Here is a 27,814-nt window from a genome sequence, read left to right as displayed (position 1 = left end):
TAAAGTGTGCGTAAGAGTGCCCACCAAAGTGACCTCTCGGCTCCTTTTGGATTCTCTCTGCCACTGAAGCTTATTTCATTTCCTTTCCCATCCCCCTTTTGGTCAAGAAGATGTTCTCCGTCCCACGATGCCAGGTCTACATTCCTCCCCGGGAGTCATATTCCACGTTGCCAGGGAGATTCACTCCCCTGGGTGTCTGATCCCACGTAGGGGGGAGGGCAGTGATTTCTCCTTTCAAGTTGGCTTAGCTAGAGAGACAGGGCCACATCTGAGCAACAAAGAGGCATTCGGGAGGAGGCTCTTAGGCACAACCATAGGGAGGCCTAGCCTCTCCTTTGCAGCAACCGTCTTCCCAAGGGTAAAACCTGTGGTAGAGGGCTGAACCCATCAAACCACCAGTCCCCTATGTCTGTGGTCATGTTAGCAACCATGGAGGTGGGGTAGGCAAATACCCCTGCATTCTCCACAGGCTCCTCAAGGGGGCACTACATCTTTTTTTTTCCTTGTTTTTTTTTTTTTTTTTAACTTTCCCTTCTTTTTTAAATCAACTGTATGAAAAAAAAGTTAAAAAGAAAACAAACATACAATAAAAGAACATTTCAAAGAGACCATAACAAGGGAGTAAGAAAAAGACAACTAACCTAAGATAACTGCTTAACTTCCAACATGTTCCTACTTTACCCCAAGAAAGTTACCTAATATAGCAACATTTCTGTGAACTTGCTCCTACTATATCCATCAGAAATTAACAGACCATAGTCATTCCTGGGCATCCCCAGAACGTTAAATAGCTTATCTGTTCTTCTTGGATTATTGTTCCCCCTTCCTTAATTGCTCTCTATTGCTAGTTCCCCTACATTCTACATTATAAGCCATTTGTTTTACATTTTTCAAAGGTCACATTAGTGGTAGCATATAATATTTCTCTTTTTGTGCCTGGCTTATTTCACTTAGCATTATGTCCTCAAGGTTCATCCATGTTGTCATATGTTTCACGAGATCGTTCCTTCTTACTGCCGCGTAGTATTCCATCATGTGTATATACCACATTTTATTTATCCACTCATCTGTTGAAGGACATTTGGGTTGTTTCCATCTTTTGGCAATTGTGAATAATGCTGCTATGAACATTGGCGTGCAGATATCTGTTCGTGTCACTGCTTTCCGATCTTCCGGGTATATACTGAGAAGTGCAATCGCTGGATTGAATGGTAACTCTATATCTAGTTTTCTAAGGAGCTGCCAGACTGACTTCCAGAGTGGCTGAACCATTATACAGTCCCACCAACAGTGAATAAGAGTTCCAATTTCTCCACATCCCCTCCAGCATTTGTAGTTTCCTGTTTGTTTAATGGCAGCCATTCTAACCGGTGTTAGATGGTATCTCATTGTGGTCTTAATTTGCATCTCTCTAATAGCTAGTGAAGCTGAACATTTTTTCATGTGTTTCTTGGCCATTTGTATTTCCTCTTCAGAGAACTGTCTTTTCATATCTTTTGCCCATTTTATAATTGGGCCGACTGTACTATTGTCATTGAGTTGTAGGATTTCTTTATATATGCAAGATATCAGTCTTTTGTCAGATACATGGTTTCCAAAAATTTTTTCCCATTGAGTTGGCTGCCTCTTTACCTTTTTGAGAAATTCCTTTGAGGTGCAGAAACTTCTAAGCTTGAGGAGTTCCCATTTATCTATTTTCTCTTTTGTTGCTTGTGCTTTGGGTGTAAAGTCTAGGAAGTGGCCGCCTAATACAAGGTCTTGAAGATGTTTTCCTACATTATCTTCTAGGAGTTTTATGGTACTTTCTTTTATATTGAGCTCTTTGGTCCATTTTGAGTTAATTTTTGTGTAGGGGGTGAGGTAGGGGTCCTCTTTCATTCTTTTAGATATGGATATCCAACTCTCCGAGCCCCATTTGTTGAAAAGACCATTATGACTCAGTTCAGTGACTTTGGGGGCCTTATCAAAGATCAGTCGGCCATAGATCCGAGGGTCTGTCTCCGAATTCTCAATTCGATTCCATTGATCTATATGTCTATCTTTGTGCCAGTACCATGCTGTTTTGGCAACTGTGGCTTTATAATAAGCTTCAAAGTCAGGGAGTGTAAGTCCTCCCACTTCGTTTTTCTTTTTTAGAGTGTCTTTAGCAATTCGAGGCATCTTCCCTTTCCAAATAAATTTGATAACTAGCTTTTCCAAGTCTGCAAAGTAGGTTGTTGGAATTTTGATTGGGATTGCATTGAATCTGTAGATGAGTTTGGGTAGAATTGACATCTTAGTGACATTTAGCCTTCCTATCTATGAACATGGAATATTTTTCCATCTTTGAAGGTCCCCTTCTATTTCTTTTAGTAGAGTTACGTAGTTTTCTTTGTATAGGTCTTTTACATCTTTGGTTAAGTTTATTCCTAGGTACTTGATTTTTTTAGTTGCTATTGAAAATGGTATCTTTTTCTTGAGTGTCTCTTCAGTTTGTTCGTTTCTAGCATATAGAAACATTACTGACTTATGTGCATTAACCTTGTATCCCGCTACTTTGCTAAATTTGTTTATTAGCTCTAGTAGCTGTATCGTCGATTTCTCAGGGTTTTCTAGATATAAGATCATATCATCTGCAAACAATGACAGTTTTACTTCTTCTTTTCCAATTTGGATGCCTTTTATTTCTTTGTCTTGCCGGATTGCCCTGGCTAGCACTTCCAGCACAATGTTGAATAACAGTGGTGATAGCAGGCATCCTTGTCTTGTTCCTGATCTTAGAGGGAAGGCTTTCAGTCTCTCACCATTGAGTACTATGCTGGCTGTTGGTTTTTCGTATATGCTCTTTATCATGTTGAGGAAGTTTCCTTCAATTCCTACCTTTTGAAGTGTTTTTATCAAAAAGGGATGTTGGATTTTGTCAAATGCTTTTTCAGCATCTATTGAGATGATCAATTGATTTTTCCCTTTTGACTTGTTAATGTGTTGTAATACATTGATTGATTTTCTTATATTGAACCATCCTTGCATGCCTGGAATAAACCCCACTTGGTCATGGTGTATGATTTTTTTAATGTGTTTTTGGATTCGGTTTGCAAGTATTTTGTTGAGGATTTTTGCATCTATATTCAGTAGGGAGATTGGCCGGTAGTTTTCCTTTTTTGTAACATCTTTGCCTGGTTTTGGTATTAGATTGATGTTAGCTTCATAAAATGAGTTAGGTAGTGTTCCATTTTCTTCAATGTTTTGAAAGAGTTTGAGTAAGATTGGTGTCAGTTCTTTCTGGAAAGTTTGGTAGAATTCCCCTGTGAAGCCATCTGGCCCTGGGCATTTATTTGTGGGAAGATTTTTGATGACTGATTGGATCTCTTTGCTTGTGATGGGTTGGTTGAGGTCTTCTATTTCTTCTCTGGTCAGTCTAGGTTGTTCATATGTTTCCAGGAAATTGTCCATTTCCTCTACATTATCCAGTTTGTTGCCATACAGTTGTTCATAGTATCCTCTTATAATTTTTTTAATTTCTTCAGGATCTGCAGTTATGTCACCTTTTTCATTCATTATTTTGTTTATATGGGTCTTCTCTCTTTTTGATTTTGTCAGTCTAGCTAGGGGCTTGTCAATCTTGTTGATCTTCTCAAAGAACCAACTTTTGGTGATATTTATCCTCTCTATTGTTTTTTTGTTCTCTATGTCATTTATTTCTGCTTTAATCCTTGTTATTTCTTTTCTTGTACTTGGTTTAGGATTGGTTTGCTGTTCATTTTCTAGCTTCTTCAGTTGATCCATTAGTTCTTTGATTTTGGCTCTTTCTTCCTTTTTAATATATGCGTTTAGTGCTATAAATTTCCCCCTCAGCACTGCTTTTGCTGCATCCCATAGGTTTTGGTATGTTGTGTTCTCATTTTCATTCGTCTCTATATATTTAGCAATTTCTCTTGCTATTTCTTCTTTAACCCACTGATTGTTTAGGAGTGTGTTGTTTAACCTCCAGGTGTTTGTGAATTTTCTAAGTCTCTGATGGTTATTGACTTCTAATTGTATTCCATTGTGGTCAGAGAATGTGCTTTGAATAATTTCAATCTTTTTAAATTTATTGAGGCTTGTTTTATGTCCCAGCATATGATGTATTCTGGAGAAAGTTCCATGAGCACTAGAAAAGTATGTGTATCCTGGTGATTTGGGATGTAGTGTCCTGTATATGTCTGTTAAATCTAATTCATTTATCAGATTGTTTAGGTTTTCAATTTCCTTATTGGTCTTCTGTCTGGTTGATCTATCTATAGGAGAGAGTGATGTGTTGAAGTCTCCCACAATTATTGTGGAAACATCAATTGCTTCCTTTAGTTTTGCCAGTGTTTCTCTCATGTATTTTGTGGCACCTTGGTTGGGTGCATAGACATTTACGATTGTTATTTCTTCTTGCTGAATTGCCCCTTTTATTAGTATGTAGTGGCCTTCTTTGTCTCTCAAAACATCCCTGCATTTGAAGTCTATTTTATCTGAGATTAATATTGCTACACCTGCTTTCTTTTGGCTGTAGCTTGCATGAAATATTTTTTTCCATCCTTTCACTTTCAGTTTCTTTGTGTCCCTGTGTCTAAGATGAGTCTCTTGTATGCAACATATTGATGGTTCATTTTTTTTGATCCATTCTGCGAATCTATATCTTTTAATTGGGGAGTTTAATCCATTTACATTCAACGTTATAACCGTGAAGGCATTTCTTGAATCAGCCATCTTATCCTTTGGTTTATGTTTGTCATATTTTTCCCCTCTGTCTATTAATATCCTTTATTGTACCCATACCGAATCTCTTTAGTACTGAACCTTTCTCCAAGTCTCTCTGTCCTTTCTTTGTTTCTCTGTCTGTAGGGCTCCCTTGAGTATCTCCAGTAGGGCAGGTCTCTTGTTAGCAAATTCTCTCAGCATTTGTTTGTCTGTGAAAAATTTAAGCTCTCCCTCAAATTTGAAGGAGAGCTTTGCTGGATAAAGTATTCTTGGCTGGAAATTTTTCTCACTCAGAATTTTAAATATATCGTGCCACTGCCTTCTCGCCTCCATGGTGGCTGCTGAGTAGTCACTACTTAGTCTTATGCTGTTTCCTTTGTATGTGGTGAATTGCTTTTCTCTTGCTGCTTTCAGAACTTGTTCCTTCTCTTCTGTGTTTGATAGTGTGATCAGTATATGTCTCGGAGTGGGTTTATTTGGATTTATTCTATTTGGAGTTCGCTGAGCATTTATGATTTGTGTATTTATGTTGTTTAGAAGATTTGGGAAGTTTTCCCCAACAATTTCTTTGAATACTCTTCCTAGACCTTTACCCTTTTCTTCCCCTTCTGGGACACCAATGAGTCTTATATTTGGACGTTTCATATTATCTATCATATCCCTGAGGTCCATTTCGATTTTTTCAATTTTTTTCCCCATTCTTTCTTTTATGCTTTCATTTTCCATTCTGTCATCTTCGAGGTCACTGATTCGTTGTTCAACTTCCTCTAGTCTTGTACTATAAGTGTCCAGAATCTTTTTAATTTGGTCAACAGTTTCTTTAATTTCCATAAGATCATCCATTTTTTTATTTAGTCTTGCAATGTCTTCTTTATGCTCTTCTAGGGTCTTCTTGATTTCCTTTATCTCCCGTACTATGGTCTCATTGTTCATCTTTAGTTCTTTGAGTAGCTGCTCTAGGTGCTGTGTCTCTTCTGGTCTTTTGATTTGGGTGCTTGGGCTTGGGTTATCCATATCGTCTGGTTTTTTCATATGCTTTATAATTTTCTGTTGTTTTTGGCCTCGTGGCATTTGCTGAACTTGATAGGGTTCTTTTAGGATTTGTAGACCAATTGAAGTCCTTATCTCTAATTTATCAGATCTACAGCTTCGTGGAGTACACTTTCTCTAACTAACCAGCAGGTGGTGTCCACGAGCCACCTGTTCTCCACAAGCCAGTTCTCCCCTGCTTAGCCTTTGTGGTGAGTGGGGGAGTGAGCCTTGTGGGGCCCAATTGGTGTACCAAGCTTGCGTGTGTAGTTGGTATTGCCTGCCCTGTATATGGGGCGTGTTTCTGGGCAGTCAGGGAGGGGGGGGTGGCGCTAACAATCAAATCTCCCTGGTGATCCTAGAGTTTTAAAGGTGCTGCAATAGTCTAATCCTTCAGTTCAGTCCTGCCACAGTTTGTCTCTGCCACTGACCCACAAGTCCTTGGTATTGGCGTATGGCTCCTGAGACTTGCAAGTGGGCCCCTCTTCCAGGCCATGCACCCCGGGTCCTCTGTTGAGGGATGACTGTGCTATGCCACAGGTGAGTGCCATCCCCCCTGGGCAGTTCTTGGCTGCTGGGCTGTGTAGGGAGGCTCCCAGTCTGCTGAAATGATGGCTGAATGGGGCTTTGTTAATTCACACTGCTCTACCTTCCCAACTCTGGGACAATCAGCTGAGGTTGCAGGGAAGGCTAATGTTCACGTCCAGTTTTGTGGTGTGTGCCTGTTATTTGAAGCACTTCCGTCACACTGGGTTGTCTGGGGCAGTTCTGGGCTATGGGGCTGGCGATGGGCAGGAGTGTTTCCTGTCCACCAGGATGATGGCTGTGAGCGGACACCCCCCTTTTCTTGGGAAGTTGTGGTGTTTAGTGAATTTTCTCAGCCACTGGATTATTGCGTTTTGTCTCAGAGCTCTCCTAGTTCTGCTCTTGACTTGACCTGCCCAAATAGCAAGTCTTTGAAGCTTTCTGTATTGGGCTTCTTAGAGTAATTGTTTTAGAAAAAGAAAAAAGGTTTAAAAAAAAAAACAAAAAAGAAAAAACGGGCCCTCCTCAGAGATCTAATGGGTTATTGAAATGCTAAGAGACAAAGCAACCAGGGCCATTAAGGAAAGGTCCACAGGGCAGAGAGATCAGCTTTTCTTCAGGATTTGCATATGCGCCTCAGGGCCCTTCCCCTTTCTATGTTCACCAGAACTCCAAAAATCCTCCGCTTTTATTTTGGAGTTTTTCGTGTTGTTTTTTTTCTATGCCTGTCTCCTCTCTGCTGGGCTGGCTGCTCTCAGATTCTCTGGTGTCTGGTCTCAGTCTATCTATGGTTGGAGTTTGAATCAGTAGAATGAGTTTCCGATAAGGGCTGTCAGTGCAGTTCTCCCTTCTCCTTCCCGGAGCTGACAGCCCCTCCTCCCCCGGGACTGAGCCTGGCAGGGAGGGGCGCAGGTCCCCTGGCCGCAAAAACTTACAGATTTCGCTGATCTCAGCAGTTCCACGTTTTCATGAGTATGCCCAAAGTCAGATTTCTCTGTGGTGTCCAGTCCACGCAGTTCTTGGCTTTCTACCTACTTTCCTGGAGGAGTAACTAAAACATACAGCTCACCAGTCTGCCATCTTGCCCCGCCTCCTCAAGGACATTCTTGAGTGAAACTGATCTTTTTTTCTTTTTTCTTTTTTTTTAACTGCAGTGTGTGGTGGTGAAGAAGGCAATGATTACTAGACAGTTTGGTGCCACTACCTTGATTTGTGCTAAGGCAGCTGCAGTTTTACCCACTGTTGCTTTTGCATCATCAGTGCAAATGTCAATACAATTTTTCCAGGATAACCAGGAGATTCGGAAAAGTTATTTAACACTTTGAATGTTTCAGCAGCACTTGTGTTTGTTGCCAAGTATTCACATAAAAGAAGTTTTCTTTGATGATTAATTCATGTTAGTCCTGCACAAATACAAGTAAAACAGCATGTTTACTGATTTGACTGTCAGGCAAAAGTACAATTCTGCAGATGAGATGTTAACTTAGTATACATGTTTACAATAGGTAAATCTTTTATTCAACAAGTTACTGTATCATTGGAATGTGGCAGCACAATAGTTTCCTTTACTGATTTTTCATTCAGCAGGCATTCAGCAGTGTTGACTTGCAACTGTGCCTCTTTAGCTAACACAGTATGATAACTTAGCCTATAAGATGCTTCAGTGACTTTCCTTTCTGGTTTGGAAAGTTCAGTTTTTAGCTTTTAAACTCCTCATCATTTCTGTGTTTAAAATATCCAGTTTATTTCTATTTAAACTCTGAATGGTTGTTTTCAAAATGGCCATCACTTTTGTTATATGACACAATAAGGTAAATTATTAGCATCTGTAAAACCAAGAGAAAAATAGCTTTCATTGAACTTTCATTTCTTATTTACGGTTTTACACAGTATTTTTTTTTTTTTTTTTGGAGTAGATTTGTCTTTTATGTAAGTCAGAGAACTTTGTTATTTTCATCTTTTTCAGCATCTTTAGATTTGATGTTGCAGCTGTGGATTGAAAAAGCTAGTCTTCTGCATTATAGTATAAATATTATTAAACTATAAAATAACAGTTCCAGCTAAACTTAAATACTTACAAAAGTTTTCAAATATTTTAAAAATGTTCTTGTAATATAAGACAAAGTGTACTTCTTGTTGTGTTTCCTTGTAGGCACAAGGAAATCTTTGGGATTTCAAAATACGATTTATTGGATGGGAATGAGGTTACAGAGACTATAGTAGGTATAACTGTAAGATCGCAAACTTATATACTGTACTGAGAACAAACTGAGTTAATCTCTGTAAATACACATAGTTGTATCTAAAACTACTACCCTAAAACTTTTTGAGAAACTCAAAAATACACATGTATACACTCTATTTAGCAGTAAGAATGATGATGACCTCAAAAGTCATGTAGCCTTTGAAAATTCTACGATACACTTGTGAGAGGAACAAAAATAAAACAAATGAGGGTATCATCTTAGTATTGCTATGCAAATAGCTTTGACTCCGCAGACCCCCATGAAAGGTCTTGGGGCCTCTAGGAATCTGCCATATTTTGAGAACCACTGTTCTAGTACTTTTGGATTATATTGTGGACACTGGGTTCTGTTACATTCCTACAAAAAGTTTTAATTTTTTTTTTTTGTAGCGGGCAGAACTCAAACCCCAAATCCTATCTTCTCTGTTCAGTTCTTTTGGGTCTTAGCCAGACAGCTTAAAATTTGCCTCCCATACGCCTAATATAGGTAGGTGTTAGCCAGAGTTTTTAGCAGAGTTAATACGCAGAGCTTGTGGTCTTCCTTTGTGGATCTCTCCACTTTGGAATTTTTCCTCACTTTACAGCTGATACAGCAACTGCAGATACTGTCTTCTGAGTGTTTCCTCAAGCAGTGCAAGTATAGGTTTCTGTCCGAAGTGGAGAAATCTGTAAATACCCCAAGGGAAGAAGCAGAGCTCTATAAAAGCTGACCTTAGTGTGCCTCCCTCCTCTTCAGAATTCTACCTTCTCAAATGCTGCCTGTCTTGGTTGCTCTCCAATATATTTAAACAGTTGCTTCCCATATTTTAACCAGGTTTTGTGAGTATTCTCGGCAGGAGGATTAGTATGATACAGTCTATTCCCTCATGACCATAAGCAGGAGTCTGAGGCCCAGAATTAAATGCATTACTTTAGATGTGCTCTGACTAGTGCAAAGTTGGATTATTATCTCCCTAAATAATATTTTAATTAATGCTGCTTAACATTGCATTAGGTTTTTGGCAGCCATACCCCACTACTGGCATGGGTTACACTTGTGGACATCCAAAATCTCTGTCTCTCCCCTCCCTCACTGCTCACCCCCTGCTACCAGTTGAATTACTTGCTGTTAAACCCGACATGTCCCTTGTCTTGTAATAATATAGTGTTTCTTTGTTTTTTAAGCTAAATGTAGTACTTCCATTTATTTTTATTAAATTTGAGCTTGTTTTCCCACCATTGAAGCCCCTTGATCTTTTAAAGTTGGATTTTTTCCCATTCACTTTCTTCCCAACATTGTATTATTTGAGGATCTTATGTTTTGTTTTGTTGCCAGTTTTGTAATTGTTACAGAAAGTATCACTTCTCTCTTCTCTGATTATAAGTAGTAAATACTTAGTTCCATACTTCTTTAAGGAAGGGGACTATAAAGGCAAAATTTTGTTATTCTTACAAAATTTGAGAAAATGTTTAATACCCATAAGATGCTATGAATTTAGTTATACTCTTAAATGAATTTTATTTTATTCATGATAGCTTATTTATACATATGAAAAGTAAGTGAACTTATTTATATGGAGCAGTTCCTAGTATGCTTATGGATTTATGCTCCCTGTAGTAATCATGTCCCAGTGATGGGAACTGTAGTCTCTAGCTTACTGCTGCCACAAAGACTTCTGTTCCTTTTTATTTTTTAAGAAACTTTTTATTTGAAACTAATTTAGAGCTTAAAGAAAGTTGTGTGTTTTTGTGTACACACACATATATACATAATTTTTTTTCTGACTAGGACAGTAAGTATCATCATGGCCCTTTACTCATAAATATTTCAGTGTGTATTTCCTAAAAATAAAAATATTCTCTTATACAACCAAAATACAGTTCTATTCCATTTTACAATTTTGTGAGTTCATCTTCCAGTTTTGTCAGTTAGCCTAATATTTCCCTAAACAGAATCCAATTTAGGGTCAAGTGTTGCATCCAGTTGTCATATCTCTTTAGCCTTTAGTCTCAAAGTGGGGTAAGGGGTGGTTCTTAGTTCTTATTTAGCCTGTCACAGGCACACCCTCTGCAGGAGAGCGCTTTCCTAGTGTTCCTGCCCTACTTCCCACTCCCTGACCTGTGTGGCAGCCAAGGTTTGCCTTGTGTTGTTTTTTTGGAGTAGGGGTTGGGGGCAGTCTGAGAAAATGCAGGTCGAAGGTGGTTGGAAAGATAACGTTAAACTAGGGGAGAAGTTTTTAAATAAAATCAATTCTGTATGGTTCTGTAGTCCATAAATTTGGCACTAGGTTTTCTAGAAGCCGATTCATATTGAGAAACAAGATCAGTGCCCTGATTTACAGCGTCCCCGAGGTAAAAACAAACTAATTGCACATGAGAAGCATAGTTTGACTTGCAATCAAGATCAGAGAGATATGTATCCCTTGAGTCTTTACAAAGAGGACACTATCGATTGGCATCCTTAACAATATTTTTACTGGCATCCTTAACAATATTTTTACTGTAAATAGGACAATGGTTTCATAGGGCCTTTTCTTATGATGTTCCTCGATGTAGGCCAGTTGCCTAATATTGAGTACATTTCCACAAGGTGCCAAAATCATTTGGTTTGGGGCCTGCTGGTCTGCCTTATCCTCGGGTAAAATTTCCAGCCTAGTGATTTAGTTGTGGAAACCTTCTGCAAATGAAATCTTATCAGGAAGTCCCATATATAAAATAGGGAAAAGTGGAGTTGAAATGGGATTGTGTTGCTCGAGTGCTGCTGAGAGATTCTTCATGATACTTCTGCACATTATAGGACTACAGTCCTAAGCACAGTATAAAAACCTTTTGTCCAGGAAAAACTGGTGGATTGCAAAGCGTCAGACAGTTCTTCACCAATATACCTACCTGAACTGAATTTTGGTTTTGCCTTGTGTTAGTATTTCAACTACCTTATTTTAAATTGTCACCAACCCCTTACTTAGTATTGTTTCCTTATTCTCAGACATTGACCTCTCCTTCTACTTTACTATTCAATGTATCGCCCTCTCTACAAAAGCAAAACAATACAAAACAAAAGCTCCACATATCTACATGTATCAAAGAAAGAGGTAAACCTTTTATTTGATACTAATATCTCTCTCTGTCCTCTAGATCTCGTCATTTCCCACCTCCTTTGGGACGGTGTTCCATTAGTTACCCTTATCCTCCTGCCCTCCTGCTCAACTGCCTCCTTTTCTATAGCCTTAAAAAAGAAAAATTCTTTGTTTAATCAGCAGCCTCTTTTCCCTACTAACAGGACTTTCACCTTTCTTGCTACACTAATCTTCCTGGAAAAGTAGCTTACATTTGTTATATTCACTTTACTTCCCATTCTTTTCTTCTTTAAAAACTTTATATAAATATATAAAATTATCTAAAAATAATACAATGAACATCCATGTTTTTAACCACCAGACTTAAGAAACAGAGTATTAAAATATAGTTAAAGGCTCCTGTGTACTGCTTTTTTTTTTTAATCCACATCCTCCCTCCCCTCAAAAGTAACTGTAACTCTAAATGTGATGATGATTATTTCAATACGTTTGTTTACTTTTATTGCATAGCTACAGGTCCCTAAATAGTACACAGCAGAACTGCTACCTCGAGCACTGTGAGTGGTTTACAAGTGAGCTGAGATGTCAGTCCCCTCAGCCTTTGCAACAGTCGTTGTTGTGACCAGTCTTGTTTGTTTGCGCCAGTGTGCTTTACAAATATTAACATTTTCTGTGTGTCATCATATCAAAAGGTTTGGAAGCACTGTATATATATGTATAAAGTTTTTAAAACTTTGTATCAACAGTAGCATCATATAGATGTTCTTCACCCTTTTTGTTTTTTTAAGCCAATCTTATTTTTGAGGTTTATTCCTGTGGAGGCTGGTGAAGTTTTCTGACTTGTGTTCCATTGATGTATAGTCTTCTATTATATGGATATATCACACTTTGCCCTTCTTCCTGTCTATGGATGCTTTTTTAGGTAGCCTGTAATTTTTTGCTATTACAAATAATACTATGAGATTCTTTATGTCTCCTTGCGTATTAGGTGTGAGATTGCTCTGTTATAGGGAATATATATCTTTAGCTTTACCAAATTTTGACAACCCGTTTTCCAAGGTGGTTGTATCAGTTCACACTTTCCAACATGTATAAAAGTTAGCTTTGCTTCTATCATCCTTGAATTTTGATTTTTAAATTTGATTTTCAGATTTTTAAACTTTGATTTTTAGATTTTTGAAAAGTTTTGCTAGTCTGATGAGCATGAAATGGTATCTCATTGTGCTTTTTATTTGCTTTTCCCTGATCACTAGTGGGGTTGAGCATCTTTTCATTATTAAATATGTGTTTATGTTTTTTTCCTCTGAATTGCCTGCTCATATCTCCTGCCCCCCCTTCCTTTTTTTTCTATTGGATTCTTTGCCTTTTTCTTATTGATTCTTCCAAGTTCTTTGTATATTCTGGATACTAGTCCTTTGTTAGTTATATGTGTTGTATACTTTTTCTCTCAGTATACAGCTTGTCTTTTCCATTTTTTATTGTGTCTTTAGACAAACAAGTTTTTTTTTTTATTTTCGTGTGGTTGAACCTGTTTTTCCTCCTTTTTGATGTGCACTTTTTGTCTTGTTTAAGAAATCTTTCCTAAGATAGAGTCTTAAATTCACCTCTCCTTTTTTTCTAAAAGTTTTTAACTTTATATTTTCACATTTTGATTTATAATCTACTTTATTTGAGTTTTATGTTTGGCTTGAAGTAGGCATTGAATATTCCTCCCTGTGACTACTCAATGATCTTGGCATAATTTGTTACCCAACCCCTCCCCACTGAACCCTCAACATCCCCTGCACTGATCTTCAATGTCTCCTCTTGCATATTAAGTTTAAATGTATTCACAGGTCTCTTTCTGGACTCTGTTCTGTCCTATTGGTCAGTTGTTTGTTATAGCTCCAGTATTGCACTTATCTAGTTGGGCAATACCCCCTTTCCTGTGCTTCTCCAAAACTGTCTTAGCTGTGCTTGGCTCTCTGCCCTTCTTTGCAGTTTTAGAATCAATTTGTCAAGCTCCACAGTTAGGATTTTGATTGGAAAGTAGCTATCCAAATTTAGCCGATTCTAATGAAGCATTGGAGAACCTAAGACTATATTATTTTAAATGGGAAAATTAATGATTGGTTCCCAGTCCATCCAAAAACCTCAAATAATTCCCACCCCCAAAGTACACTAAAACCTTCCTAAACATTAATATGAGTCCACCAAAATTTTCTGCATAATAAAAAGTATTTAAAACACCAATTAATTATTTAACATTTAACTAAATTCAGTAATTGGTATGTTTCTGGACAGAATGCAGTGGTACTGGACAGAATCAGTTATTCTACACTGTCCCAAACATGTACCATAAAGTAAATAAACAATGAAAAAATATGGTAAGATACCGATGAATACAAATAACTCTTAGCTAATAATCAAGGCCACTTAAACAATGTTGCTTTGATGGCTGAAGAGTTGGCTGGGTGAGATTTGGCGATGAGAGGTAGAAGGAAGCTGTAACCACTGTGCTGTTCAGTGGTGGGACAAGGTGCGTGGGAGGGTGCTGGTGAAGGGCCACACAGCTAAATCCAAAGAACTGAGAGCAATTTTCTCTTCTTGGTCCTGAGACTCCAGAAATATGTGACTGTAGCCATTGTCCAAAATCTTAAATCAAGCTGTAAGATGAAAAAAAATCTCCAGTGGCTTTCTTTGTGTTCCTTTTGCTTGTGTTTTACGGAATGAGTGTACTATATCATCGTGGCAGGAAAATTAGCTGAGATACGAGCACAGCAGACTAGACAGTCTCTCTTGGGTTCACAAGCACCTTAAATGTGCACTCATGCAAATTCATTACAGTTGTTTTCATTTGCATAGTGAATTCAGGGTTGCAAAAAAGGAGTACAAGTTATAACAAATATTCAGATAACAAAAATTCTTCATGTAAGGAATTTTGGATGTAGAGATTAATTTGGGGAAGAGTTGACATTTTGTGATTTTGGTCTTCTGTCCATGACTATGATTCATGTCTCCATTTGTTTAGACAGTTTTATAATTTTCTTTATAAAGGTACATAGATGTATGGGAATGCAACTGACATGTATATATTGCTCTTATTAATTTACCTTTAGATTCTCTTGGGTGTTTTACACACATAGTCATGTTTTCTGGGAATAATGAAGTTTTGTTTCATCCTTTGTTTAATTTTTTTATTGTGTCAGCTGAGGCTCCCTGGGCAATGTTGAATAGAAGTGATGATGATAAACGTATTGTCCTTTATTTTAAAGGAAATTCTTTCAGCATTTCACTAGTAGATGTGATGTTTGTGGTCGGATTATGGTCAGATTAAAGAAGTTTACTACAACAGGCAGTGTTATATAATGGTTAAAAAATGGTTGAGAGTGCAGACTTTCTTGCCGGGTTGCCTGGATTCAGCTCCTAGTGTTACCACTTGCTTGCTGTGTGACTTTGGACAAGTTATTTAACCTGTCTGTACCACAGTTTTCTCAACTGCCAAGTGCTGATAGTAATAGCCCCTACTTCATACAGTGATTGTGAGGATTAAGTGAGTTAATAAAATGTAAAACGCTTAAAATAGTGCCTGGCATATAGCTAAGTGCTATGTGTTAGTTATGTATACAGTTACCATTGCAAGTCCTAGTTTGCTAAGGAATTTTGTTTTATTTTGAAATCATGAACAGGTACTGAATTGTTATTTCTTTAACTGTTGTTTGACAGCCTCATTGGATTTTGTTAGCACATTGTTATTTGTTGAGTTTATAGAGTCTTAGATCTTATGCTATGACTAGAATTTACGTTAATTAGTATGACTTTTTAAGCCATGGCATATTTGGTGGTAGTTTTCATTTAACATTTATTTCTGTATTATTTTTTATTAACTGTGGATGATGCCAACCTTACCTTCCTAATCATCCAAACGTGTAACAGCATATTGCAATCACTAAATAGTATGTACCTAATGCCAGGGAAATGTGCTCTCACACTTAGTGTAGCTTCTTAATGAAAGTGGATTATTTTGCCTACATGTTGGTATTTTCCTATTAGACCAGGAGGTCCATTAATAATTCTGAGACTAGGTGAATAGAGGCCACTTTGGAGTTACTAGATGGAGAAGCAGCTGTGGGAGAATTTACCAAGACAAGAAATTTTGTTTCTGGGTTCCTCTTTTGAAAATTCATTAATGTTGAAAAGTCACTGTAGAAACAAACTTTATAGAGTTATTTGTATATAACTGGGACTGAATTTACAGACTGCCTTTCTGACTTGCTAAAAAGCTGAAGATTGACAACCCCTTTCATACTGCATTACCCAGCTTGGCTTTTAACTCCAAGAGAACTATGTTCACAAATTGATGCTCTGTTCCTTTGGGGTTGGTACAGAAGCATTAAATTGTACTAAAATATTCATATGTGAGTGCATTTAGCTGAGAGCAATTGATGTTCTATTCCCAAGAGGACCAAAAGAAATGCTGTATGGACCTGCAGTCCAGAAACCACCCTAAGCATGCTTCTTAAAGGTAATTACATGGTCTGGATGATCAAAGTCCTCATAGTAAAGCTTGAAATGACAAAGAGAAGTTATAGAATTTATAAACTATTCTTTGGATATATAAATTATTTGTGGTGCAATAGTTAAAAACTCTTGCTAAACATTGGGAGTTCTAATTTTATTTTTAATGTGTTTTCTGAGCTAATTTTTATTAGAATGATTTATCTGAAAGTTTATTTCAGAGAAGCAATTATCAGTGAAGTTTTTTAAATCCATTATCACTTTATTATAAAAAGCTAAAATTTTTTAAGTTTTGCAGAGTTTATTGAATTCTCTTTTCATATATATTGTAACTGTTTAAAAGCATGCCACTGATACGATAAATTTACATGTCTTGTAGGGAATCAATCTTATTTAACAGCAGGCATGTAAATCAATAAGAGTAGACAACAGTTTCTTGTTGTAGCTATCTTGGTGTGGTAACCTGGAAAGAATAAAACTATTCTAAATTTCTTTTCTTATTCTAACTATGCTGTTTTGGTTATTTCATATAAGAACTAATTTTTTTTCAGGTATAGCTGTAGGTATGATAAATACACACACAAATATCAAAGAAACTCAGACATTATATTAGAAGGAAATGTTTATTCAATGAATAATTTGTCATTTAACATATGTAATTCAATACTTGTGTTCACTTCAGGGCCAAAGATATGAGTAATAAGATGTTGTACAAAAGAAAATTTTAATAACTTAGTTTAAGTCTATATTAATATTAACCAAACTTGATTTGGAAAGGAATTTGATAAATGGTATTGTGGGTTGGGGGATGTACCCCTTTTCTTAAAGTAAAATTGCTTAGAGGCCCCCAGATAGATTAGATTCATGGTTGTTATTATATTGTTACAAGCATTATCTTTTCCCTATTATTAGATCTACTCCAATTCTTATAAGGCTAGACGGTGCTTCAAGGAGATGCTGTAACTTGGGCTGAACTTCACAACTTGGTTTGCTTTTTAGCTCTGATGAACTCCTTAGCATAGAAGTTATCTAAGTAATTTTCAATTATCTTCAAGAAAAACTATGCAGTAAGCAGTGGCCTAACTCTTCTTAGTAGTTTTGGGAAAGAGGCATCTTGGTGAGTGGAAAGAATACTACCTGGAAGTCAGGAGACCTGGGTTCTAATGCTAGCTGTTTCCTGAGGCCTCAGTTTTTTCACTGATAAAATAATGGATTGCATAGTTATTTTCAGAGGCTCCTTACAGTTCCAAAATTCAACATAGATATGTAAAATTTAGCATATTCTGACTTGGATCAATTGAAGAGCCTTACTGATTAAAAAAAAACTTGACAAACTTTTTATTTGACCTGTTAAAATGCAAAGCTTTGTAATAGACTGATTATATACCCGAGTATTTCAGTGTCATATACCCAAATAATTCAATGACAATCAATGCTCTGAATATTAGCCAAATGTATAATCATATAATTGGCTTTCCATGATTCCAGGGATATTTGAAGCTTATTTTCCCACATTGGAAAATCTGTGAATTAGTGTAGCATTTAATTAGATAGATGCCAACCATTTAATTGCAAAATAGTTAATTACTAAAATTATATTTTAATGTTAAAATATTCTCATAAGAAAGCTTATTTCAGGTCCCATACACCCTGTGTAATCGAAGTTTGTGATTTAAGATAACAGTACTAAAAGGTCAAAGATTCAAATTTCACTTTTTCTGTTTTACATTTAAACTTTTGAATTGCAAGTCACAGTGTAATGTCCTTGTTTAAAAAAAACTTTTAACCTTGTATTTGAGCAACTGGATTATTAAATTCACATTTTGTACAAAAAGTGAGGTACATAACGAAGCGTATGCTAGTGGTATCAATAGCCATCTGCTTTGGGCATATGATAACTAGGCTAGTTGTGGGGAAGACATTTATCTACTTGGCTCTGTAAACTTCCTGGGAGAAAAGGTAGGTAGGTAAAAAGAATGTGGAAGAACTTATATCTAAGGATGAATTTAGGATTTTAAAAAATCTTTGACTAAAAGCCCAAGCTACATATTCTCTGACTTACAATTTAACACCAAGTCCATCTACTGAGACATGGAATGTCTGTTCATATGAGAAACCTTCAGAGGCTAGAGGAGGACTGCCACTTTTGTTTCCAAATGCCAAGTGCATTTTCTGGCTTTGCTTCTGGACGTTTTCTTTTCTTTTTTTTTTTTTATTTCATTAATAATTTTTTATATTTGTTACATGTTGAAATGATGTTTCAGATATATCAGGTTAAATAAAATATAGTGATAAATCAATTTTATCTGTTCTACTTTTTTTTATATGAATTTCAGTTTTATTGAGATATAGTCACATACCATACAGTCATCCACAGTGCACCATCAACTGTTCACAGCACCACCATACAGCTGTGCACTCATCACCCCAATCTATTCCTGAACATCTTCCCTACACCAGAAAGAATCAGAACAAGAATAAAAAATAAAAGTAAAAAAGAACACCCAAATCATCCTCCCCATCCCACCCTATTCTTCATTTAATTTCAGTCCCCATTTTTCCACTCCTCCATCCACACATTGGACAAAGAGAGTGCAATCCATAAGGTCTCCATAACCACACTGCCACCCTTTGTAAGCTACATTGCTACCCTTTGTAAGCTACATTGCTATACACTTTTCTTCAAGAGTCAAGGATATACTAGGTTGGAGTTTGATAGTTTCAGGTATTTGCCTCTAGCCACTCCAACACACCAAGACTCAAAGAGGGCTGTCTTTACAGTGCGTAAGAATGTCCACCAGAGTGACCTCTCAACTCCATTTGAAATCTCCCAGCCACTGAAGCTTCACTTTGCCTCATCTCGCATCCCCCCTTTGGTCAAGAAGATGCTCTCAGCCCCACGATGCTGGGTTCAGACTCATTCCCAGGAGTCATATCTTGTGTTGCCAGGAAGATTTACACCTCTGGGAGTCATGTCCCACTCAGGGGAGAGGGCAGCGAGTCCTCCCACCAAGGTGGCTTAGCTAGAGAGAGGGCCACATCTGAGCAACAGAGGCACTCGGGGAGACTCCTAGGCACAATTATAAGCAGGTTTAGCCTCTCCTTTGCAGTAATCAACCTCACAAGGGCAGGCCCCAAGACAGAGGGCTCAGCACACCAAGCCGTCATTCCCCAATGTTTGTGAGAACATCAGCAACAATCCAGGTGAGGAAGTCCAACACTTCTGCATTTTCCCCCAGCTCCTCAGGGGGGCCCTGCATATATATTTTTATTCTTCACCCAAATTACTTCAGGATATGTTGCTATTTCACTCTAACCTATACAAATGTATCATATCCCACTTCATATTCAAAATTCATATAATTGTGGTATTTGAACAGACTGACTGTAGAAGTTATACTGTTTCAAAAATATAGATTCTGTACTAAATAAACATCTCTTCCCTTGGTCTCACATGGAAGCTGAAGTTTTAACACACAGTCAGTTTCAGCCTTTACCCTTTGGCCCTATTTGCCCTAGTCTTAACCAGGTCTGCTTCATTCATATATCTAATTGAAGTCTGGGCTCTTTTTCACCTTTTTTTTTTTTTTTTTTTTTTTTTAAAGTTACTGTATGTGTTAATACTAACATATCTGCTGAGCTCTAGCTCTGAGTTTTCAGGTGTGATACAGATACCCAATGTTCCAGAGAAAAATCAGGCTGTACACAAAGGGATCAGCATCTCCGAGTTTGGAAATAGCCATTATGATTCAGGAATAGATTTGACTGCTGCAAGAGCTTACAATCCAGGGATCATTATAATAATCATTTCCCTGTTAGGCTGTGCTCTAAGATTCCATTCTGAGTTTACACATTGTAGTTAGTCCATATTGGAGAGGCATTATAGTGTTTGCCATTGTTTCTGGTGTACTTCACTCATCATGCTGTCTACAGGATCCATCACCTCATTGTGTGTCTCACAGCTTCACTCCTTCTCGTAGTTGCTAAATATTCCATTGTATGCGTATGCCACAGTTATATTCCGTTCCTCAGTTGATGCACCCCCAGGCTACCTCCACTCATTGCAAATCATGAATACTGCCTTCACAAAAACCAGTATGCGAATGTTGGACATTTTTTTTAATGGTTATTTGGGGCCAGATATTGATTTCATTGGAAACCAGGTCAAAATCTTAAACCAAAAGTGTCAGCTCATTTTCATCATGTTACATAAATTACAACAAACAAATAACAAAAAAAGAAAAGAAAAACAAGGCATAATTTCAGGTCTCGCCTCTTCTGTGAGTCAGTGTTCTTGATGGCCTTGCAGCTAGTGCTTGTGTGGCAAGTCTGCAGTGGAGGCGTTCCAATTGACAGAGCAGTAAGTCTAGAAGGTGTAGCTTATGCCCTTTTTCATGATAGGGAACCCAGAGCTAATGTGCAAGCTGATACTTGTAGTAACATGGAGTAAGAGCTAATATTAGCTAAAAATGACAGCATATTTATCTTATCTTGTTTGGGGAGGATTTATCTCTAAGATAAATGTTTTTACTGGAGTTTTAAACTAGTGACTTCAGTTAAAGCTTGTTATCAGTGTGGTACCAATATTGAGTCGTTTGCAATGTAATAGAAAAAGTACTGAACTTAGAATCAAAGGGCTTGGCTTGAGAAGTCTGCCTTTTTCTAGGTGTTTATAACTTTGGACAACTTATCAAGCCTGCCTGAGTCTCTGCTTTCTCTTCTATAAAATGGGACTAATAATGTCCACCCAAATAAAGTTACTGTCATAGTTAAGTGAGATAATATAAAGAAAGTACATACACTATGTAGTGTAGTGTAGACATAGTGTCGACACTCAGTACATGTAACTGTGATGATTAGTAAGCAGTCTTAAATCCTTATAAAACTGAAACTAGTCTTTCTATAGAAACATTGCCTGCTGGATGGGATATACTTTTTATCTTCTAAACCAAGAGTTTGGATGAAGTCTTCCATTCATGTAAAATTCAGTTTAGCTAGAATCCTGCCTGAGAATTTCATAATACAGGCAGAGAGCTGTTTGAGAAGAGAGCCACAGATAGTTGTGCTTTGCATTTTGGAGCCTTTTCCAAAAAGAAAAGAGACTTAAACACAATTTGGCAAACAGAGGAAATAGTTTGGCCTTTTAAATGAGTATCAGGATGAAATATAGCAATATTAATGCACACTACGCTTGCAATAATTAGAAAATGTAGTTCAGTTAATCTACTTCTCAAAGACAGATTCATTATTTGCTATGATAGATTACATTTAACTCCTAACCTGGTATTTGTCCTATTATGTGTATTATATTTTAGCTATAAAAGTTGCTGTTTAAGGTATGCCTCTATGGTTTACTGAGTAAAGAAAGTTGTGAGAGCATTTGCCAATCTGTAAACCTCTTGTCTTGGCTGAGGCAGTTTTAGGGGTGTTGTTTCTGAACATATAACATTGGATCCCTGAACTTTAGTTTAGTTATGACTACTTATGTGATGTTTTTAAAGAATTTTATCTTTGCAGAAATGTAGTTTTTCATGTTCCTTCTTTACCTCTACCTGGAAAGGGAGACTGTTTCTGGAGAAAAAATTTAAAAACTGATTTTTAAAGAGAGGAAGCAATGTTGACTTGGTTTTTCTGCTCTGAATGCCCCAGATTTAACCACTCTGCTCATATTCATATTTCATATAAACAAAAAAGTAAATGTTTAAATCTCTTCCTTCTATTTTGTTTAAAGAAAAGCAGATCTGAGATCGCTGCAGGCAGAATACCATTCAAATTCCAGAAAAAATGTGAATTTATGAGTTTATATCATAAACTTATATAATTTTAACTTTGCATTTTTTTTTTTAACATGACCAACGTAATATATCTTGGTATCTACATCTGGAATATGTATCCCTGCATGGACATTGTGTTAGAACTTTGTAAAGAAATTCACCCCAACTTCCTAGGCCAGCACTGTCTAGGAAGTTGGGAAGAAATTCTGACTTTATAGCTAGTACTGAATGCAAGGAAGTAACTCACAGGTATCAATGAAAAGAAATTTTCCCAATATATTATCCCAGGAGAATTGTATTAAGTTAATAATAACTTTCCTTGACTATAGATAGTAATAGTTATCATTTTAAAGTGAAATTTGTATGATAGTTGATTGTCTTCTGTTTTATTCAGAACTATAATACATTAAAATGGCTTCTAAGTTTAAAGATTTCATGACAATTTTAGTAATTATAATTACAGTAATAGAAATAGCTCACATATTTTGAGCACTTCACATACATTGTGTTATTTAATTATCATAAAAATCCTATTATAAGCCTCAGATCTTTATGTCCATTTTACACATGTGGAGATTAGCCTTTGAGAAGTTAAATAGCTTGCCCAAGAACACAGTTGGCAAGTGGGCAGAACCAAGATCTAAACAGTTCTCTCTGATCTTATTCATTTAGTTATAATAGTCACTGAATAAATGTAGTAGTTTGTTTTATTGTTCATGTTCAATTTTCTTGAGTCTTACATCGTCAGTTTTCTGCCATCCTTGGTTTTTAATATGCATTTAAAGTTTTAAATATCTTTCACTTTAGCTGCATTCCACAGGTTCTGATATACTCCACCTTCCTTTGGTGTTTTGTTCCAAGGATTTTTTAATTTCCATTTTTGTTTCTTTGACTCATAGATTTAGATAAATTTTTTGAGAAGTGCAAGTTTTTGAGGACAGATTTTTTCATGTCCTTCCAGAGTCTTGAGAATAAATATAATTTACTAGAGAACAAAATTTGATAGTTGGAGAATTTTCTTTTCATTGTTAAACTTACTGTACTAAACCAGGTGTTTTTGTCTGCATTTGGTTTTCCCAAAATTGTCCACTACTGAGAGATTTGATGGCTTTTAGTCATCCATTTGTGACTCTAATGGCTGTGCTCTTATTTAATCTTGCTGTCTCTCATGCTAGTCTTAGGTTCTGTCATACTGCTGAGACTTTCCATTTTTGGTTCTCTCACTGAGTTTAAAACAACCTATAAATGATCTTTTTCTATGCCAGGACAAAAACAATCCACAGCATTCTACCTCAACATTTGCTGTCAGACATTGTGCCACAGAACCCTGCTAGGGCTTACGAAAAGGCTCTTCTTTAGCTTATTCTATGATTATCTTGGATCTGTGCTGTCCAACACAGTAACCACTAGCCACATATGGCTGTTGATACCTGAAATGTGGCTAGTGTGAAATGAGCTTATGTAATTAAAATTCATTTTACCTGTTTCCTTTTATTTTACTGTGGCTACTAGAAAATCTAAAATTAAATATGTGGCTCACGTATTTCTGTTGACTATTTCTGTTTTGGATTTTAACAAAAGCATTAGGTTAATATCACCATGAAGTAGGGGACAGCTTTCTTCTTAGTTTTACACTCAAATCCTTAGGAGAAGGAGGACTTAGATAATATTTCTAGGTTGGTAGATTCCAGGTTTCCTGCACAAGGTTTGGGTAAAGCAGGAATGATGTTAGGACATACTTTCTTTTGGAAGAAAGCAGCCAAAACCAAATAAGTCATCCACCAGAGAATACTCCAACCACTTTGATTCCACAGGCTGGTGAAATTTCTGTGAAAGTATTGAGATTTCATTCTATCCATTTTCCTTCTCAAACATACAGGTTTGTCATGAAGCTGGAACCGATAAAACCTGCTTAAAAAGCTTGTTTTTGTCTGAAGGGCTAAGGGAGTAGGAACAGATGGGATAGACTGCAAAAGTGGGCTCCTGTTTGACAGAGGGTAAGGGTGGCAACAGAGGAGTTCTCTTTTCCTGATCTGTTTCCTGCTCCTAAAGGTCTCCCCTGTCTTCCATGGCAGGTACAGGAAGTGAGGGTTTGCATGAGAGGTCAGACTCTCACACTTCTTTGACTTTCTCTGTGTTAGCTGGATTGCAGATTCTTATAATCTTGCCTCACCTGTGTTATTAGACTGTGAGCTTCATGAGGACAGGGGCCAAAGAGAGTTAGTCATCTTTATATTACCTATATATTACCTACAACAACATCAATGACAATAAAATAGTAGTTAGCCAGAGCCACACAACCTTTTTCCTGTTATGGTACACTTAGAAAATGATAATATTTGTACCCCAGGGAATTCTGGCTGCCTAATTCTGGCTACCTAGCACTTATAGTATTCCATACAACTCTTTCATATGAATTAAGAAAAAAGTACCCCTTTCTTTCTCAAGATACTTTACTGCCATCTGTTGGAAAATTATTGTAATAAGAATTCTGATCTATAATGTCTCTGATATGAATGGTGCCCCCCAACCCCCACCTCACCGAGTTGTTCATTGTACAGCCTGCCCAGCTGTACATGTCAGCCCTGAGACTACCTCGGGAGTCCATCTGGCCGTGCTGTGGGGCGAGGGAATCATTATTTCAGTATTTCAGCAAACTACAACCCTTAAGTTGCACACAGTATGTGTACCATGCTAAGAACTGAAGCCCACAGTAACCCTGTGAAGTACGAATTCTTATAATTCCAGTTTTTCAGATGAGCAAACTGATGCATAGAGAGGTTAAATAATTGGCCCAGCGACACGCATCTATCATATGGCAGAGTTAGGATTTGAATGGGGCAGTAGAACTCCCGAGTCTGTGTTCTTAACCACAGCAGTATACTCCTTGACAAACCTCTGTTAAACCGCATCAGATGCTGCAGTTTACAAGCCCTACTGCTGTTTCCATCTCAGCCCACTGTGAAGTAAATAAGACCTCAGCTTCTGAGTTAATAGACTTAGGATGAGTCTATAGCTATAGTCTTTTTTTTTTTTTTTTTTTTTTAGGTTTTGGCAAAGGAAAAGGGATTTGTGGTTTCTTCTGCCAGTCCTTGTTTGTATTGAGATAAGTGTTGTCCTTTCTCTGTATTTCAGAATAAGCCGGTCCTCTCACCCTCTGTGACTCTACCTGTTCCATCTAGTCCCCATTCTTGAATTGCAGAATAACCAACCCAAACTGTTACCAGCCGTGGAGAGTGATCTGTTCTCTCACTCTAAGGACTTTATCTGTAGGACAACCTCTCCTTCCTTCTATATCTGTTCCTTTCTTTAATCCCACTTCTTTTTGAATCCTTAATTGCTATTCTCCCCTCCAACATTGTCTCTCATTTTCTCTTCAAATTATCCATTTACTTACTGCTTGATTTAGAAGGAAAGTGCCTTAGAGCAGGGATTGCCTTATTATATTGTGAAGCAGTGTCTAAAGTGCTCCATAAATTAGCATCTGTAGAGAGTTTTGTACATACTAATTATTATTATTGACATACAAAAATGCTTTCTGAACCACAAGGAAGTATCCTGGCGTATTAGTCTAATTGCCTGAACATGTTTTTTAAAAAGAAAAAAGAAAGCCTCTCTTCCTGCCTGAGAGAGCTGTCAGAGGCTTAGAACAGCAGCCCAAAATCCCTAAACCTGTTCAGGGCTTTTCCACACTTTTGTATTTATTCGGAGAGTCATGTTTACAAGACAATAAAATAAGGACATGTTGGTCATGTGACCCATTTAGACTATTTTTGCTGGTTGGAAAGGCAGGACTGACCCTGGAGCACCTGCCTGTGGTTTGCTTTGGTTCAGAATCTGTTATTTTCTTAGCGGCATTGAAGGATAAGGTCGATGGAATTCATTTCAGGGGGTGGGAGGGCAGGGAAGGTGGGGGTTTAAAGTAAATTTCATTAATGTTATGTAAGTGTTTACTGCCAGAATGAACCAACATTTTTATTAGCATTTTGTGATGCAAATGGAGAGGCTTTTAAGACTTGTTGAATTTTAATGTAGACGTGTCAGAAGGACTATTGATCCTTTCCAATGTTAGCTTTGAGAATATACCTAGTGGAGTGGTTAGGATGAGTGGCCATGAGACAGTTTCTTTCTGTCTATCTAAATGACTTGCTTTAAAAAAAAACTTTGCATTAGAACTTGTTGCCCTGACTTTATTTCTGATTTTTCTCAATATGAGATTGCTTAGTATGTCTTGATTAACAATTTAATGAATGTCCCTTTATGAAATAAATGTTTGTCAGAATAACAAAGTGACTTTCAAATTATCAATTGAGGCTGTCTGTCTGAAATAGAAAATGATGGTGCTTTCTTCAAAGAAAAGAATCACATTATCACACCTGTGAGTGTCTGTGTATGAGGAGACAGTATAACGACAGGGCTTCACTGTGTTGTCCAACTGTGTGTGGTCAGAATCAACACACTGGATTTGTTCAAGATAGAGCTCCTGGTCATGTGATTACTTTTATCCTCACCCATACATTTTGCTGTCTGCGGTACACCTCCTCACCCTAAGACACGGTGTCTCTAAGTTAAATTGCTCTTACTTAACTGTGATGATAAATATAGGGCAAGTTCAATCAGAAAACAAGTCCAATTCTTTTTAGAAGATACTTTTCTTTGGAAGCAGTTGGACACTTTATGCCTTTAGAGGCTAACCTTCTAGAGGTGAGGCCCAGGGATACACCACCAGTATGCTGAGTGGTTACAGGATTCAAGATGCGAAAGAGTTGAGAGGTCATCTGGTGTAGGGCTTCTCAACTCAGACTGCGCATTAGAGTATCCTGGGGCACTTTAGGGAAGTGACTTGTATGTGGCCACACACACTTAGGTGCTGTGAAAATAATAGCATTAAGTGGCAATCACATTATTCCCAGGTCCTAGTTGAAATGCTCTTATTTTGGAGCAAGCAGTGGTTAAACTAGATCATGAGCAGTACAGGAAACAAGGTGGGGCCCCCTTGACACTGTCATTGGATGTAGACTATCTACCCTGTAATAGAACTGAGCATGACAGAGCCCCCTTCAGTGCCTTCTGCCTGTTTTTCATGGTGAGGAGAGACTTTCTTGTGAATTGTGACAAACCATAGTGTCAGTCTAGTTACATGTTAGGCATACCACCTACCCAAGCCAGGGCTTGTTAGTTCAGTTTATGTGTGGGTAAAGCTTTTCGCTGAAGCTTTGATTTTACTGAGTAGAGAGAATGAAGCAGCTAAGCTCTTTTCATTAAGTACTTAGTAATTCGGTTTTCTCTGAAGATAGTTTTCATTTTCAAACATGGATACTTTAAAACTTTTATATAAGGGGACAGGGACAGTCATCATTCCCTTCATATTTTGATTATTGGGAGTGGCGGGGAAGGAAGAGATCCAAATATCATCATCAACATTTACTTGGAAACTACACTGCAGAGGCCTTTTATTATGAAGTTCAGCCCATACCTTCAAGAAGTTTGTTATTTATTAGGGAGATAGTGTGGGTCTGTGTGTCTGTGTGTCTGTGTGTGTTTAGAATCTGACACAGATTTGTATTTCTGATTTTTCTAAATATGAAGTTTAATAAATGTATCCTATCTTAAGAAATATCCTTTTGTGAGGAAGCAAATAAGTCAAAATATATGTGTATATGTGCTTATATGTTAATATGCAGTTGTGTATATTGTGTAAATGGGTGTATGTATGAGTTGGGGGTGACATCCAAATGAGTAGCACAGACAAAATATGCTGCATCACGTGTCATTGTGAGGGTTAGTGAAACAGTTGATTAAAGTGCTTAGCACAGTGGCTTGCATGTAGTAAATGCTCAGTACTCACTACCCACGTATTTATTATTATACAACCACTACTTTAGGAATTCGGAGGAAAAAGAGGACTGTGATTGGGGTGACCAACGAAGAAAGAAAGCACAGTTTGAGTAATATATATGCATCTTTGTTTTTAATTTAAA

General features: G+C 37.3%; 1 protein-coding gene across 1 annotated transcript in view; it reads left to right on the top strand.

Annotated features, from left to right (window-relative positions):
• Positions 1-27,814, top strand: part of ETFA (electron transfer flavoprotein subunit alpha) — a 124,516-nt gene that overhangs the window by 87,381 nt on the left and 9,321 nt on the right. The window lies entirely within an intron of this gene.

The sequence above is a fragment of the Choloepus didactylus genome, chromosome 4, assembly GCF_015220235.1.
Source record: "Choloepus didactylus isolate mChoDid1 chromosome 4, mChoDid1.pri, whole genome shotgun sequence".
NCBI classification, from domain to species: domain Eukaryota; kingdom Metazoa; phylum Chordata; class Mammalia; order Pilosa; family Megalonychidae; genus Choloepus; species Choloepus didactylus.
Note: the sequence above shows the minus strand (reverse complement) of the source record. Positions and strands in the feature narration are given on the sequence as shown.